At 33.7% G+C, this 17,871-nt stretch overlaps 1 protein-coding gene across 19 annotated transcripts in view; it reads right to left on the bottom strand.

Annotated features, from left to right (window-relative positions):
• NRXN2 (neurexin 2) overlaps positions 1 to 17,871 on the bottom strand; it is a 973,084-nt gene that overhangs the window by 93,911 nt on the left and 861,302 nt on the right. The window lies entirely within an intron of this gene.

Genomic DNA, 17,871 nt, shown 5'->3' with positions numbered 1-17,871 from the left:
TAGAATTAAAGGAACAATAACAATAAAATGTGTATTATTAGTAGCCACTTTTCATGTGTTTTGTCATAAACTAATGTTTTCCTCTGCACTCAAAGGCCACAACCTACAAGTAACTCTTTATAATGAAACCATTTTGTTTCCTCATTATGCATCCAAATGGCTGTTTGATAATTACTATATCTATAAATACTATAGATAATTGTAGGTGCTTCTTATTCATGACAACTTCTCTTGAGGGCAATTCCTTGAAAGGAAATGCAAAACTACATGTCAAAGATAAAATAGTATAAAAGTAACCAGTGATAACATTTAAAATGTAAGTACTTGTCAAATAAGATTATATCTGAAATTTTGTATATATATATAATGTATATAACTAAAAAAGCAATTCTTATGGGCATTGCTTCAACCCTTAGCAGATACAAGCAACACAAATTATTTTTTATTTATTATTTATTTTATTTTTTAATTGATTGCACATTGTATTCTAAGCAGTGGCATTTTGAAATTCATCACATGGCATGTAACCACAGTGATCTTTCAATTAAATACAACAATTTAAAGAATATATACTACAGTGCACCTCACAGAACAATTATATACAATTTATCAAAAGGACAATTAACGTAAGCTCTTTCTACAACTGTATTTTTAAAAAATACATACAGAATGCCACCATAAATTGTGATATAAATGTTGAAAAATGTATATAATATTCCAATTTTAGGGGTTGCGATAATCCATGTATCAGCCAGATGTCATTTTTTTCTTAAAAAAAACATATAGTCTACTGTCATATCCATTTAAATTTTTTTTTATGCATGAAATATAATTTTTAGTGCACAGAAAATAAACAAAGATATTAAAAAATAAATAGCAGAAGGTAGATCAAAACGGTTTCTTGATTATGCAACAGACGCCAACCAATATAAAGTTGAGTGTTAGCACAATAAATTATTGTCTTTTATTATGTAAGCTTTGAACGAAAAGTAACATTTTTTTTTTGTTCCTTTTTCAAATTTTGCAATACATTTGCACATCATCAAAAATAATCCTGTCGAATTTCCTAATTTCTATTGTAACCTAACCCACACTGCTTTACTTTTCCGTGTATATTTCTTATAGAAATATTCTTTTAACTGTGTAAAGTGTTGTGGTGAGTACCTCTTGGTTAACAATAATAATAAAAATGGATCTAGACCATTTTTACAAATATAAAATATAAGTTTGTTATGATACAGGCCTTTCTGGTGTTTTAAAAGATATTGCTAATTTTGACAGTCAAATCCAGATATATTCTTGTTTACTCACCTGTTTGGATTAAACAAGGAATTTATGCTCAAAACATTATGGGACATATGTAGTATGGTGACTTAGGCCGATTTGGAGCAAATGACCGAATATCATGCAACATGATTTAGTAAATGTTTCAATAGACTATTTCAGTTGCCTGTTTAGAACAATACACCACTATAGATCAAGTTCAGTCTTCCTAAACATGGTTTATGTACATAGAAACATGTATAAATATATCTTTGCATAATAAATAAAAAAATATTATGGGGACTGTACCTTGACACGTGGTTTTTAAATATCTGACATTAAGTGTCAGAATCTAGGAAGATGTCAACATTTTTGACATGTTGTTTCATCTTTTTGGATCTATACCGCCCTTGCTTCTGAAACCTGTCAAACTTTGAATACTTGATATATCTATTTTTTAAGTTAAAGCAATGATTTATCATTGTAATCTTATAATCATAAGATGACTCTCCCTACATCCTTATAAAAATAAAAAAAACTGAATAATATAATGCATGTCAATTTTTTATATTCCACTTTTAATTCCTTTGTTAAAACAAAATAAAAACAATCAGTTTTTGAATCAGTATATTTCACATTATGCAACAGTTTGATCTCAAATGCTGTATTTCGGAGCAATTTAGAGAGGCCACAAGAGATGTCTCCACCAGTTAAATGTAAACACTTACCATATGTATAACTGAAAATTTAGTAGAAACAATTAACAGTGCATTAGGAAATGAATTACCAAACATGTATAGCTCAAATGTACATGAAGTAATATGATATGCAAGACATTTAAATTAGACAATATGATTAGACAGAGATTTAAGGTAAACTATAGATATTAGGATATGTAAATTTAACAATCATGATTTGACTGGTACATCTGATCAATATATAGTAAATTTATGAGCAGTAGGTGTGGGTGTATGATAGGGAATAATTAGGGTGAGGTGATCAGTTTTTGTGGGTGGGGAACATGTGTGCATGTTTTTAATTGAAAGCAAGATATATAAGCATATATAATTATCACATTTTAAACATAGAAAAAATCCTAAAACCCTATAGAAAGCTCACTGGCATGGGCACAGTCATGCCCAACAAGCATGAGTCGTCGTTCCACTGTAGAAATACTGTTAATAAATGTGATGTGTGCAATGAATGCATAAACGTGTTACCCAACAGGGGTGGTATGACTTATTACAGCACTAGAATGGTTAATTTGGCTGCCCCTGCTAGAGGAATGTGCCATTTGACAGGTCATTGGAAAAGGTTTCTAAATAAACTTTTTTGCTTTTAAGCTAAAGAACCAGCTGTGTTAGTTACACTGACCAGACGTGCAGCCTTACATTTACATGTGAAGATTTATACATCTCCAGACCTACTGGCTTTGGGCCTTTTGGTGCTCTGCTACAGCACAGGTATCTGGCCTTTTGATAACCTGATCAAATGCTAGATTTGAATAATTTTGCTTCGCGCTATATTTATATATGGAATGCCGGGAGTATTCTCTGCAAAATAAGTCCAAACGTGCCCAGCCTACCACAAGCCATGTTAGGTGAAGGGGCCTGGGATCCTTTTCACAGATAAGTTTTCTGAAATGTCTCTGGAGTGGAAGAATTTTGCCGATTCAACATTTAAAAAAAAAAATCTGTACCAGGTGAACAACAAGAGATAGGGACCTGTTTTCTAAACATTTTTATAATAATTTGTGTTTAAATCGACCAACCTTGAGATGGGAAGTGGCATCAAATTACAATCACTCCTACATTCCTTTGGGATTGGCTTGTAAATTTGAGAGGGTGCAAATTGTGTATAATTGGATGCTATGTAAATGATCAGTGTACTTACTTGGATCCAAGATCTTATTTTGGGAAGGTTTGCCGGGAACAGACAATACAATTCCTAAACTAAATTATTAACTTGGATTCTGTGTTAATTTTCTCCTTTTTATTTTTTGTTAGTATATTTACCTTTTTATGCACTGTGATCACTTCTAGTCACAATAAATATTCATTTGTTAAGTTCCTATTAACCATTCCACTGTTTTTTTACTTACTTTTCTACTGATGGAAGGCAAATATCAAAGTGCTTGTTAGTAATAATAGGTAGTAAGAAAAATAACTATGGATGTCCACCTCCATTTTTGATTTGCTTCTCTTAAACAGTGGATAACAAGATTATAAAGAGCAATATTAATTTAACGGTAATAGAGGTTCTCAGAAGACAATTACCGGGGTAACAGCTGTCAAAAAATACATCTGCATAAGGGGACTGTCCTTGAAAAAGAATCCTGCTCTGCAGAGAACATAAACTACTGTGTTTGTTCTGCTTTAACACATTTATAAATAGATTCTAAAATGTATGATCAAGAATACAGGCCGTCTATAACAGAATTAGTATGCTATTTTAATACGTAAATAAAGGTAACTATTTATTTTTATTGTATTAAGGTAATTCACCCAGATCTCACATAGGCAGGATTTATAAAGGTTTACAATATTGGTGTGTAAAAAAATGGCACTAAAAATTGCAGCTAGAACATACTGTGGGATTAATCACGTGAAGTGAACCCCACCAGGAATAAAAACAAGAAAATACAAAATAGTATACAGCGCATAGAACAATATGAGGTTTATTATAGATCCATATCCTAAACCATAAAGTGCATCACAGTGGCCCAGTGACGCTCTTTCTCGTTCTCAATTTCAGGCATTTTCTCAGGCACTCCCAACGGCTCACCTACAACCATCCAGGACACCACGGTTCCACGATCTAATCCTGGATTAAGCACACTCTTGAACCACGCTAGAGCACTCACTCACCAAGCATTATCACCAAACACGGCTATCACTTACAATAGGGCTCTTAATATATTTAATAAATTCACAGCAGAGTTCGGTTTACAAGGTGACTTCTCTATTCAAACCATGGTGGCTTTTGCCTCTTTTTTCCACCTACACCTTAAACTATCTCACAACACCATTAAACTATATCTCACGGGGGTCCAGCACCACAGCCTCACCTTTTTTTCCTAACAACACACCTTTCCTGTCTTCATACCCCGTCAAAAAGGTTTTGAAAGGAATATCAAAGGTTTCACCTCCACTCTCTACCATTAGATTACCTATAGATGGGCCTATCTTCAGGTCACTTAGCAATCTCCTTGACACAGCCCCATTCGACATCGGCACAAATACGGTGATCAAATCTGCTTTATATCTCGCTTTCTACGGTTTTCTCAGACCTAGAGAGTTCACCGTAATTTGTCAAGGAGATACGAAGCTAAGACTTAAAATATCACACCTCACTAAGATCACTACCAACTTTCGATCCCTACAACTAAAACCAACCGGTCACTACACCCTACTATAATTCCTCTCTTCCCTACTGATAATGCCTGGTGTCCGGTAAAAGTACTAGACCACCTACGGTCAACTCTGCACGGTCACCTACTGGACTCTCCGCTCTTAACACTACAAGGGCACCCGTTAACCACAGCAAAATTGATGGTTCATATCAGAATTCTGTTATCTAAGCTCGGACACAACCCGATTGCATTCTCTAGGCACTCCTTCCGTATAGGAGCAGCCTCTAGCACTAACACACCGGTCCATATCATCAAGAGACTGGGGCGGTGGAAATCCTCCATATATACTGCATATATTCCACAGCCGGAGAAAGAGCTTCGCCAAGCTTTCAGCAACTTGGTTTTGTAAAAAATGCAATAAAGTGTGTATTTCTCGAATTTATCTTTTTGCCCTCTTTTATTTACAGGCCCACTCGTACGTTGGTTTCGGCACACCACAACCAACTTTGCTCACAGTTACTATCCATTACCTATTTAAATTCCGAGCACAAGTTAAAAGGCCTGAACTTGTGGAGGCCTGAATTTGTGGGAGGAGTAAGTCCCCTACTTAAACTCCCAGCCCCTACTCACCTCTGCCTTTCAGCTGATTGTTCCCACCCACCTACACCCTGTTATAATTACATTCTCCTTGGTGGGCCCTCTTTTATTTACAGGCCCACTCGTACGTTGGTTTCGGCACACCACAACCAACTTTGCTCACAGTTACTATCCATTACGTATTTAAATTCCGAGCACAAATATATATATATATATATATATACCCTATTTTCTGTGGCAGGTATCACTACATGAATAAAAAACAGAATACTTTCTTGGCCAATATAGTTGTTATAATATATAAAACCATCACAATTGGAGTCTTCTAGTTATCACATTCACATTTTTCTGAGCCTGTCTATATAACTGGCTAATGTAATTCAGCTTTTGGTGTGATACTGGGATTCCACTTGAGTGTTAGGAGTAACTTTATCCTCAATGATAAAAGACAGGAAAGGCAACACCAGCTAGGATAAAAATAAGTAACATTTATTTCAAACAAATATAAAAACCTTAAATTAAGGTAACTGGTATGCCACAGTCCAAATTCAAAATAAGCACAAGGCGTCTTGACACTCGTCCTGTGTCTACCTCAGGTGTATATGGAATATGGACATACTGTGGGAAGGGAAATTAAAATGGCTGTTTTTTTATGTGGAAAGGCACGTTAAACGAGTGTGGAACACACGGATCTGAAAAATGGCCGCTGGAACGCAAGCGCAAAGGAAATGGAACGCATGCGTACAAAAATGGCTAGTGGAACCGGAAGTGTTGTCAAATACACTTGTGAGCCTCGGGACAGTAGCTGCGAGTGTACAAAATAAAGCTCTGCAAGTAGGGGGGTGGAGCTTAGCGCCGAATATGGAGGGAAGAAGACATTTAAAAGCAGGAACTTTATACAGTTCTTTATGCACTTGAAGAAGACACAAGACGAGTGTTGAAACGCGTTGTGCTTGCTGTTGCATACCAGTTACCTTAATGTAAGGTTTTTATATTTGTTTGAAATAAATGTTACTTATTTTTATCCTAGCTGGTGTTGCCTTTCCTGTCTTTTATCATTTTTTTCTGCAGTGATAACTGCCACAGAAAATAGGGTTCATATATAAAATATATTTTTACTTATTTATATCTTTTGGGTCACTGTGATGCACTTAATGGTTTAGGATATGGATCTGTAATACACCTCATATTGTTCAATGCGCTGTATACTATTTTGTATTTTCTAGGATTTATAAAGGGCTTTTTTTTATAAGTTATAAAGGTATGTATGGGTAGCAATATTGGTAATGTTAATAAGAATGAGCAAAGCATGAGAATTAGGAAATAAATATGAAGGGTTTAAGATAGATGTTTTGTGTTTTTTATATACATAGAACTGTGGTAGGATAAATATGGAACCATATGATGCATTTTGGAGATTATTTAAATGGCAGAGGTAATATAGAGCAATATGATGTGTTTTGTTGAGTATTCACATGGATACATGGCACAATATATGAATAATCAGGGAGCAGATTCATGTGGAATAATGGAACACTAACGACCGGTAGTTACATAGAGACATAAGCCTATTAGCATATAACGTATGCAAACATTATGTCACAATCAGTCCTCAAGGTCCCATATCCTGGCACGGTTTTATAATCCCACTAATTAGTATGTAAATAACCATACATTGTATATTACAAACTAGTGGCATGTTATTGCTCTCAAAACCTAGTGCACTTGTTGCCCTTGAGGACTAGAGTTTGACATGCACATTTTATTAGTGACATCTTGGATTTGCAAGCATTCATTTAGATTTTCTAGACCTTAAAAATAATGTTTTATTAATTCAATGTGGAAACAGTGTCATAAAATATTTACATGAAAGTAAAACAAAAACAAAACTCTGCACCCAGGACAATTTGAAAAGAGGGAGAGAGTTATAAAAGTCAACTTCTTGAAAACCTTTTTGCCTGTTTTTTTTTTCTTCATTTGCATTCAAACAAAAATCAGGAGCTGTACAATTTAAATACATACAATAATTAAATTTTTTGTTAGTGAGGCAGCGCCACAGGTACTTAAATGACCAAAATAGTATTCCTTGTTTTGTAGTGCTGGAATCCTGTTCCTAATTTCAGCTAATAGAAACTAGAAGGTAGAAAATGCAACACCAAAACAGAGAGCAAAAATAATACTGAGAATGGACAACAAATTAATTTTAGCACATTTATGCTATTACAGAGAGAACTCAATGTCAATTTCAGACTTTTACTGCCCAAATGGTAGTCCAGAGTAAAAGAAGTAGTAAATACTCCCTTTTTGATGGATCTCAACAAAAACGGTGTTGCTGTTACCCCTCTAGGCACAGTTGACAAGGATGTCTGGGTTCCTTTTTTTTTGGGTGAGGTCAATTCAATAAACTTAAAATAGCTAGAGCTCTGGGCTAGACATTTGAGTTATTGACCATTTTCATTTTTCACTTGGGATCTGTCTGGTCAGGTTTATTTGTCTGCAGTTATCCCTAAGATAAAAAGGTAATCCAGAATCACTTGCTCCCTGTGCCTAGAGCGGTATCAGCCACAACTCAATGATGAGCCCCACCAAAGTCAAACAATTGTCTGGCATTTTTGTATTCTTTGAGTGGAGGAAACTTGCCAAGGATTTATACCTGAACTGCCTTTTTAGTTGGTATTAGTCTGATATGTAAATCTCTCAGTAATGGTACAAGTGAACTAAAATTGCCTTGAGGCCTGAGCAGAGACCTATATGGCAAACTATTTGAATTGTGGTCCATTTCCAGTGTTTTCCAGTGATCTACCCTTAATGACTTGTTTGAAAACTCAGCATACTGCTTCCTGTTTGAAAGAAAGAAAAATGTTGCATGGTGTCACAAAATACATTGGATTGAAAAGTATTATGTATGTATTATATTGTATAGCTTCCAAATGTGGCAAAATCATTTTTTCTAGTGCTATCATTCACCGCACATGCAGATATACTCCTTGTCAGATTACACAGCTCTACTTTCAGCTATTTTCTCACATATGTCACACTGATATACAGATATGCACTTGCACATATTCACATCACATATAGAGTGGTAGCAAGAATACACACTGTAAACAACCAACACAGATAAATTACTAATCCGTGAAATGTCAGCATAACCTCATTGAAACACACCACAAACATTTTCATGATAAATGTTTCCGTATTTGTATGTTTCTTGCATGCTTTTTGTAAATTCCAAACACTGAAGAACCTGACCAGCAGAATTTGAGCCAATTTACTGCAGATCATCAAGACACTTGGACTTCTATAAAATGATTCAAAACTGCTTAAAATGCACTGACATTTTGCTATCTCCCAAGGAACCTCGTCGAGGACTTGCTGGAGAGATGGATATTCTTTGCAGTTCTATAAAGAATGGCATCACAAAGTCTGAAGATAAATATTTTTACAATGCTGTCTCCAACGGTAGGGGTGCAGTCATGCATCATGTTGCCAATGTAGAGTTTAAAGTAATTTGGCAACATAAATGGAGAGACACAAACTAGTGATTACTATCATTCACATCCTTTTCGATGACAAGTTGATGATATTATTGGCTTGTTCGTAAATTGTGCCATATACAATAGATGTGTTAAGCTTTAGTAGTTGTTCAGGGCAAAGATCATTGCAACTGAGAAGTGTACCAGACTTTCCCTGTGAATAATACGTCCGAAAAATTATGGATGCTTTTTGGTGGTTTTACTTAATGTCATGAAGCTAATATTCTCCTATATATATCAATGCCACATGATATGTAAATGAAATGAAAGATACAGGATGCATAGCTGTTAGGCCAAACTCCTGAATGTAATATACAGTAGAGATACATATTTCATTTCACTGACACTCTACAAGTGAGCAACAACAACAATATGACTGGCCTTTCTACGCTACCTCAAAGCTGGTAAGCATGTAAAAAACACACTACTTGTCCACAATGTCTACGACAGCTACACAGAGAACAAAAAGATAAAGCATTTACACAAACAACAAACTCTACAAAACAAATGTAAACTGAAACAAAAGTAATGGAACAAGACCTTTTTGGTGGACTCCTAAATGTGAATTAAAAACAATAATATGCTGACAAAATCCACACATGCTTACACAATATGATTAATTACAGAACAAATGTTCCTCTCAGAATCCCACATTTTCAAATCAGCAAACCTGAAAATGTCCAATAATGGGTAAAGTGCAGGTAAAAATTACAATAGTATTTCATTTTTAAATGAAGCAACATCAGTGATTCTCTTAAGCACAAAACATGCATACCAAAGCTACAACTTATAGATACTGATTCAACAAATGGAAAATGATACACATTATACGATGCACACTGGCTCAGAAACACAGCCCATGTAGGTTTTTTCAGAACCATTTCCAGCCATTTCTCCTCAGTAAAAGATATGAAGATTATCTTCTTTTCAGTAACTCATTTTGCAGGATGATTGTTGCCCCAGCCTCTCCTAAGCACACATACACACCTCAGTTTGACTATATTTTAGTCCTTAGAATTGCAAACTAGCATGATTTTTAGCAAGGCACAATAACATACAGTAGAGCCTCCTTCAATCACCCTGGGCAGAAAATGTTAAAGGGACTTCACGGGTTTAAATGTATTAGGTTCCCCATTTCTTACCTCTTTACATTGTCCTTATGCCCTTGTAACAGGTTTATAAATTAATTTATTTTTTTAACCCTCTGTAGTTATTTTCTATTTACCAATTGGGAGCAAATGTAACTTGTTTTGTTAAATATATATATAATTAGTAGTTAGAAAATTGTTTAGCAGTCGTTTAGAAAATATTCAATTTCTATTTTTTTTTTTTAGTTTTTAGTTTTTTGTTTGTTTTAATTCCTTGCGGTTATTTTTGAGTACAGTAATGTTAATTTTCCTCCATGATTTTTGTTAAGAAAATATTGTTTTCTCCAACCACATTAATGTGGCGTTTTGTCTGTTTTTTTTTTTTTGTATGTTTCATTGTTGCTTTTGGAATTTTGCTGATTTTGGTTAGTCAATTAATGAATTTTCATATTAGTTAAGTTAAAGAAAATAAATAATGATTCTTATTGAACATACTGTAACACATGCGTCATCCACTGTCAGTGTAATTTAACATTGAACTCATCATTTTGGTTATGCTTGCTGATCAGAAGTTGGTTCACAGGACTCCTCAACAGTCCTGAATATCTTAACATGTGCAAAAGTAGTTAATTTCAGACTTCAGCCCTGAATGGCTTATCTAACTTCACATGCAGAGATTATGAATTCATTATATTTAGAACCAGATTTGTCTGATCTCCTACAGTAGGTAAAGCATGAGCTCTTGATGGAGCACAGGAACCTCAATGTTATTCATAAGATTAAATGGTTACTCCAAGCATCATAACCACTACAGCCCCTAATCCTGTTCCCCAGTTTGCCCTCTGGCATGGGTCTCGCTGGAACCAGGTTTGCTCTGACAAATGGTTAATGACATCCAGCTTCTGCAGAGCTGCAGAATTAAGATGTCAATCCTGCCAGTCATTCATTGGCTAAGAGCATCAGCTGATCTCTCTCAACCAATGATTGACATTCTGTGCATAGACATATACTCAGAATTGACATTAGCCTTATTACACCCCAATGATGCTTCTAGAGGTGGAGCTACATCTACTGCAGCAAAGGGCTTAAAATTATTAAATGAGGCATTTAATGGTGAAATGTTGCACATACAGACTCCAGACATCATGGCCATTTCAAATCACCGAAGTGGTCATAGTGTTTGGAGTAACTAGCTCACAGTAGTGTACATAAGTACAGTAAGTTAATGCTTGCCAACCTATCTAATAACCATCACAACGTTAATCACACTGAGAATGGTTGCAATCACAATTTGACTTATCCAAGCAAGGAGTAAGTGTTCAGAAATTATGAGGCATACATTATAGAGAAGTAAAAGTGTAATTATTATTTAACTAGACTCTGACATGGTTCTTATATAGACATGGAGATTTGTTTAAGTCTGAACTGCAGTTCACCTGAGTGATCAGTTAAATTCCCAAATTTTGAGCTGAAATGTACTTCAGTCGCTAACCAACCCAAACATGCAATGATTGAGCATGTTTGTTTTGATTCATGATTCTATATTCCGGCTATGGAACCAAATAAAAAGAATATAGACGATTGGTGGGGGAAAAAAGATATTTGATGGCTAGTCACTGTCACTAAATGTTGATTTTTTTTCACAGATCAAGTGTACCATAGAGGGAGAAAAAGGAGTAAAAAAAAAATAAACAAAAAAAGCTAACTATTTATATTTCTCTCTCTTTTGGTTACATTTCCTCACTTGATATGTGAACCAAATAATGGGAAAATTCTCCAATCAGTGTACAGCAAAATGTTTACTTAATATTAGGACCATTTACATGCTTTTTTTGGTTTATCTATTTTGGTTCTTGAATCAGTTTTTCAGTATCAAACTTCTGCTAGACCGATATTGACATATGGATGAAATTGGGGCACTTTGGAAATTGCTCTTTTTAGGGTGGGGAATTGTTCGGCCAAGCCAAATTTTCTAGCAGTTCACAAGTTTATTTTTTATATTAAGATATATACATTTGCCTCTAATTGAATACATAGTCATAAAAACACTGTTGAGTAAAATGTGGTTTTAACAAAGTAAGATGTGGTCATGCAGTTTTGGTACTTACTCTAGTCATCGTTATTGGACTTTTAGTTGCCTTGAGAAAGCTCTGTTCATCTCTATTTTAATATATGTAAATGTATATTTTTATTTTATTTCCTTAATAGAAGTCTGAATCCTGTGTAGCACTGTGTCTTGCTATATAATTTCTTCCAGAAAGAGCTGATTTATTAAATGTGATAATTAGTGAGAGCTCAATTACACTTACATTTAATACATAATATATAACGTTTTCAATGTAAGAAATAGTTGTAAATGTACTGAGCTACTGGAAACAAAGTGGTTACTTAATGTCAATAAAAAACACAAGAAATGATTGTTGGGATAAAGGGACACTATAGGCACTCTGACCACTTAATCTCATTGAAATGGTCTTCCTGCAGTGTCCTTATGCACGTTAGACCTGCAATGTAAAAAAGTAGCAATTTAAAGAAACTAGAACTACCTCTAGTTATTGTCTACCAGAAAGCCACTAGAAGCACTTCCTGCAGTTTCACAGAGTTTGACTCCATGAAACTATGCTGACCATCCTCATGCTTTTCATGAGGACATCCAGTGTCTTCTAAAACCCCTCTAGTTATTGTCTACCAGAAAGCCACTAGAAGCACTTCCTGCAGTTTCACAGAGTTTGACTCCAGTGTCTTCTAAAACCCCATAGGAATGCCCTGAGGAAAAGATTTCCTATGGGGAAGTCCTAATGTGTATTTAATGCTTGCTCTTCATGTGGATTCCCCCTATCGGCTGACGTTGGTAAAGGAGAAGCCTAAGACAGCACCAAAAAACATTAAGTAAAGGGAGGGTTTTTAAACCTTTTTTTTACTGCTGTGGGCGAGAGGGAGGGCTGGGAGAGACAATTTAGTGTTAGTAATACATCTTTGTATTCCTAGCACTAAAGTGTTCCTTTAACAGAATTCTAATTGTGATCACATTTTGACACTTGTGCTACCAATTCCCTTACCGCCAGTAATTCCAAACTTATTAATAGCTGTATGTTTGGTCTCATATTATAATAAATTATTAAATGATAATACTTATCTGGATAATGTTGTATTTTTCAAATTCACTAACAGCAAATCTAATTATATTGCAGCCTTTTAATAATCACATTTTGTAAATTTAAGATATTTTTCTACTTATAGTATAATGTCTATTTTTTCTATCCTACAGCATTAAACTATTATTATTCTCTCTTGTTGTACTTGGATTTTGATTGTGTCGTATAACTGGAAATTAAACTTCTAAATACCTAGTGTGCAAAGTATAATATCAGTCCCATAGTGATTTATTTATTTATTTATAAAATATTTTACCAGGAAAGATACATTGAGATTCTATAATAAAGCATAGTTCTCTAAATCTTTCAGCGTAAAATAGAGGCAACAAAGGAGGACTCTTCCATGAGTTTTCATGTTATTGTTAAAAGGTGATTATTGTTAGGGTCAGTTTTATGCTAACAGAACAAACTCCAAATTCACATCATGGCTGTCCTTGAAACATTAATAAAATAATTCCATTCTATATCCTATTACGATTTTTTAAAAGATAATGACTTGACTGTATATTTCATCTAAGATAGAGACAATCTATCTGCAGTAGTGTCTGACCTCAACACTTTAGATTTTGTTAGTGGATTCTACAGAATTTTTACTTACAAGACATTCCATTGTCTGTGTTACAAAATGAAAATGTATTATAAGTTCACACTTTTGACTATTAGATCAGCAGAATTCCAAATCCCTAAACAATTAGTGGAGGATTTTGAGGTTTTATTATTTTCAGCAAAGGGTTAAAAATTAATTAATTCACTTCCCTGCTTTTGGTTAAAATTTAAATTAGTCCCTTTAACGTTTTGTTTTTTGATTGTTTTTGTTTTTGTTTGTTTTTTATCCAATGGGTTTAGAATCATTAAGTTCTCTCTCTCTCTTTCCTATTATTTTTAACATATAGGCGCAAATGAGAAAAAAATAAAATATTTATCAGTTGTTTAGCAGAAATTATTTGATAATTAAATTTAAGTTAGACTTTTGAACATATGTATATATATATATATATATATATATATATATATATATGTATATGTAAATATATACATATATTTACGTTCGTAAGGATTGAGAAGGAGCAGAGAAATCACGAGGTAATGTAGAAAGAAATACCACTTATGAAATGGGATAGGAAAATATGAAGGGGTAGAATAGGGGAATAAATGTATCAATGTTTTGCCAAAATAAGAGTGATATAAAAAAAAGTATATTATTCTTTTGTCTCTAATCCAGAAATTGATTGAATAATGTATTATTATACTATGTACAAAAACTACACAGATTTCAATTTTCTTTTCATCATAAAATCTTCTTGTTACCTCACCTCAACCTGGACCAGGCTTTCCTTACCTATTTTATTTTAATAATACAATTTGCATAATTTCATGTCCATATTGTATTGTGTGGTGATATATAGCATACAAAATGCTAATACAGAACATAAGAAATATATGCTGATATATAACAAATATATTAATAATGAAAAAAAATATATGTCATATATAATTAAATATCAAGACTAATCACTATGATAGACCAAAGTATGATTTATTGTTTGTTTAACAATATAACCAGACACATGAAACTAAAACAGCAGGACTTGTTGGGAGGGGTATTCTCAGTTTTGAACACACAGAGATAATTGTCCATTTAACTGTAGTGTATTCCTAACGCTATAGTGTTGGATTAAATATTTAGGTGTTCCCAGCCACCCCAGAACAGAGTAAAACTTTTTTTAATGATCTTTTCTCCATCACCACTCTGGTCTCGTTGCAGCTGCTCCCACCCCCACTTATGGCTGAGATCATTAATCTTGACAATCTCAGCCAATCCTAGCTTTGGGAGACTATTAACCCCTTAAGGACCAAACTTCTGGAATAAAAGGGAATCATGACATGTCATGTGACCTTAAGGGGTTAAACATGCTTGTCAAAACACAGTACTGAGCCAATCAGCATCTCCTCATAGAGGTGAATTAAATCAATGCATCTCTATGGGGAACATTCAGCATTTACATACAAAACATGGAGACGCTGAACATAGGTGTTGCATACAGTCAGCATTGAAATCTATCTGTGTGCCTGTCTGTCTATCTATCTCAATATATAAAATATATATGGTGTCTCCTCAGTCATTTCTTATTTTGTAATGTATGCCTCATAAATATCTTGGGAAATGTAATGTGTGTACATATAAACTAATTAAAAGAATATCAACCAACATTTATAATTAGCTGCTTTTAAAAATTATTTTATTTAAAAATGTATTTTTATATAATTTAAAGCAGTGTCCAGACATAGTGAATAATACTGCAGGCTCCATAATGTGTGCACATTTTTATATTGCTCTAGTGCTGCTATGTGGTTTGGCATACTACACTGTTCTATCTTGATTTTCTTCCACATATCCACGAGAAAATCTACAATTACAAGGACTACACGCAGATCTTCCACCACATTGTATCCCTAGGTGGAGATCATCCTGCCCAAGCGTTCAAGTTGGAGATGAACCTAAGATCCTAAAAAGTGTGAGTGAACTACTTTTATAATTTTTATCCACTGTTTTACATAATACGTTGTCAGTTCTCTTTTTCTGTTGTTACATATATTTTCAAGGACACCCATGGTGCTACGCCAGCTCTTTTGTTTTTCCCATTTTCTACCGGACAGATAGTCCCCAGACTTGGTGAGTAAGCTGCCTTTTTGATCTGTATCTGTATTTTACAATCTCTTAATTCCTCTTTGTTTTTATAGTAAATAATACGGAAAACCACTTGTGGTACTATATGTATTACTTAATAGATGCTACCATAACACAATGGATCAAAATGTATCTACAGCCTCAAGATTCCCTTGTAGAAAGAAATTACTAAACTCAAAAAGTTTGGTTGTGATGTGAAGAGTGTTTTACAAGTCAATTTCCATTATTAGAATCAGAAATTAAGAAAATTATATTAGTGAATAAGAGAGCATGACAACTCAAAATCTCATTTTTTTTAATGCTTTGTATTATTTTTTGAAGAATTAGATATCCTAGTAATGTAAATGATGATCCAGTGAGTATTGCTACTTACATTGCTACCTACATTTAATTACATTTTTAGAAAAAATCTGTAGCCAAAATTCTTTTTGACCTAACACGAGTTTTTTTAACCGATGGCTAAAAGGATTTCATAATATGGATAAAATATTCAGAGCTGCTTGCCATGTTATTTTTATCCAGTTTAAAAAAAAAAGGACGTGTTCTACACTGACTTAGAAAAATAGCTGCGACTGTTTAGAACATCAAGACATTGAGCAGCAAACCCTGATGATTGTATCTAGGTTCTATTAAAGCACATGCTGTCCAGAGCAGAACAGCATTATGTAGCCAAGCATCTGCAGAAGGTTTCTGGAAATATCACCTTGGCAGCAAATGCTATGTATTCTCTAAATAATATGTGGGAATTGCAGCAATCTACCACAGAGATCAAAATAAATAGAATAGCTGAAGACTTTATCACAGAATAATTATTCTACAAATGTATGAATAAATTTGGCTTCAAGAATCAATCATTTATATTTGTTAATCCATTCTATATCAGAAACCTAAATTGCTATAGTTTAAATAGAAACTTACACCACTGCAAATTATAACAGAGTTTGGTCAATACCAAATTGGTTTAATTAAGTGATCAAACTCGCAAAGCAAGATATCAACAAAGTTCTAAAATATTTGTTTTTTCTTAAACTTAATGTATGTTCAGCACATGTGCTTCAATAAAATATGGGAGGATGGTATCTTTCATGTATTTTTGAGGATTTATATGTCACTGGACGATATCTTTGTCTGGCATTGCAAGGCACAATATTTTTGTCTATTACAATCAGTGAGTACCTGATTTATAAAGTTTTGGCTTTCGCCCGGTATTGCAAAACAATAACAGGAACATTGTTCAAGTCAGGAAATTGCATTATCTTGAACTTTATTCTAACTATGATTTTTGGTTTTCTTAATTCTATAATGTTGAGTTTAGTAGGCCAATATTGCAAGGTAAATGAAAAAAAAATGCTGTGCTCAAGTGGTTTTCAATTTTATTACAGGTTGAAGGTTACAAACAACCAAGTGCATTCATGATGATAATACATGACAATTGAGTCATTAACTTTTATGTATACAGTGTGTGTATCTGTGTTTCATTAAGGTACCTTTAATGGAAACATTCTGGGTACTGAACACATGTGTGTGTGTGTGTGTATTAAGTTATCAATTGAGCTATATTTTAGATACAGAGCTTGTTTGGCTTTAATTGGTTTAATCCATTAACAACTAACCATTAATAAATATTGCTTGTAAATTGAACAATTTGCTAAGTTTTTAAAGTTTTTTTGTTTTTTTTTTAAGTGTAGCTTTATTTTTTTGTAGGAATTTGATCACTTAAACGTCAGTGTTTAAGGTAAGGTATATGTTCAATTTTGACTGATCCAGTAATGGTAAGAGTGGAGTCAAAAAGTATTGGAATGGTGGGATTGTGATCACTTTGATACTTCTGATAGATAAGCAGCCATGTTGATAAATATTGTAATATCTCTCTAACTTAATCACTATTCTCTGAATAGTATAAAAAAACTAATATTTATTTTTCACATCACTAAGCATAATCTAAAACATCATATATTCTAGAAACTACAAATAATTATATTCTAGTACACGGTCATAGTACTAGTGATTCCAAAAAAATTAATCGAACATTGATTTATTGTGTTGCTTGTTATACTATTTATTTTGAGAACCATATAATAATTTATTGTGAACTGGTATCCATTTAAATTATATAAAGCTGGTAATCAGTGTATATTGCCTCACTTGAAATGTCAGCAAATCTAAAAAGCTGAGCAAAATGGTGTGCATT

The sequence above is a fragment of the Pelobates fuscus genome, chromosome 12 (genome assembly GCF_036172605.1).
Source record: "Pelobates fuscus isolate aPelFus1 chromosome 12, aPelFus1.pri, whole genome shotgun sequence".
Taxonomy (NCBI): domain Eukaryota; kingdom Metazoa; phylum Chordata; class Amphibia; order Anura; family Pelobatidae; genus Pelobates; species Pelobates fuscus.
This window is presented reverse-complemented; position numbering and strand designations above follow the sequence as displayed.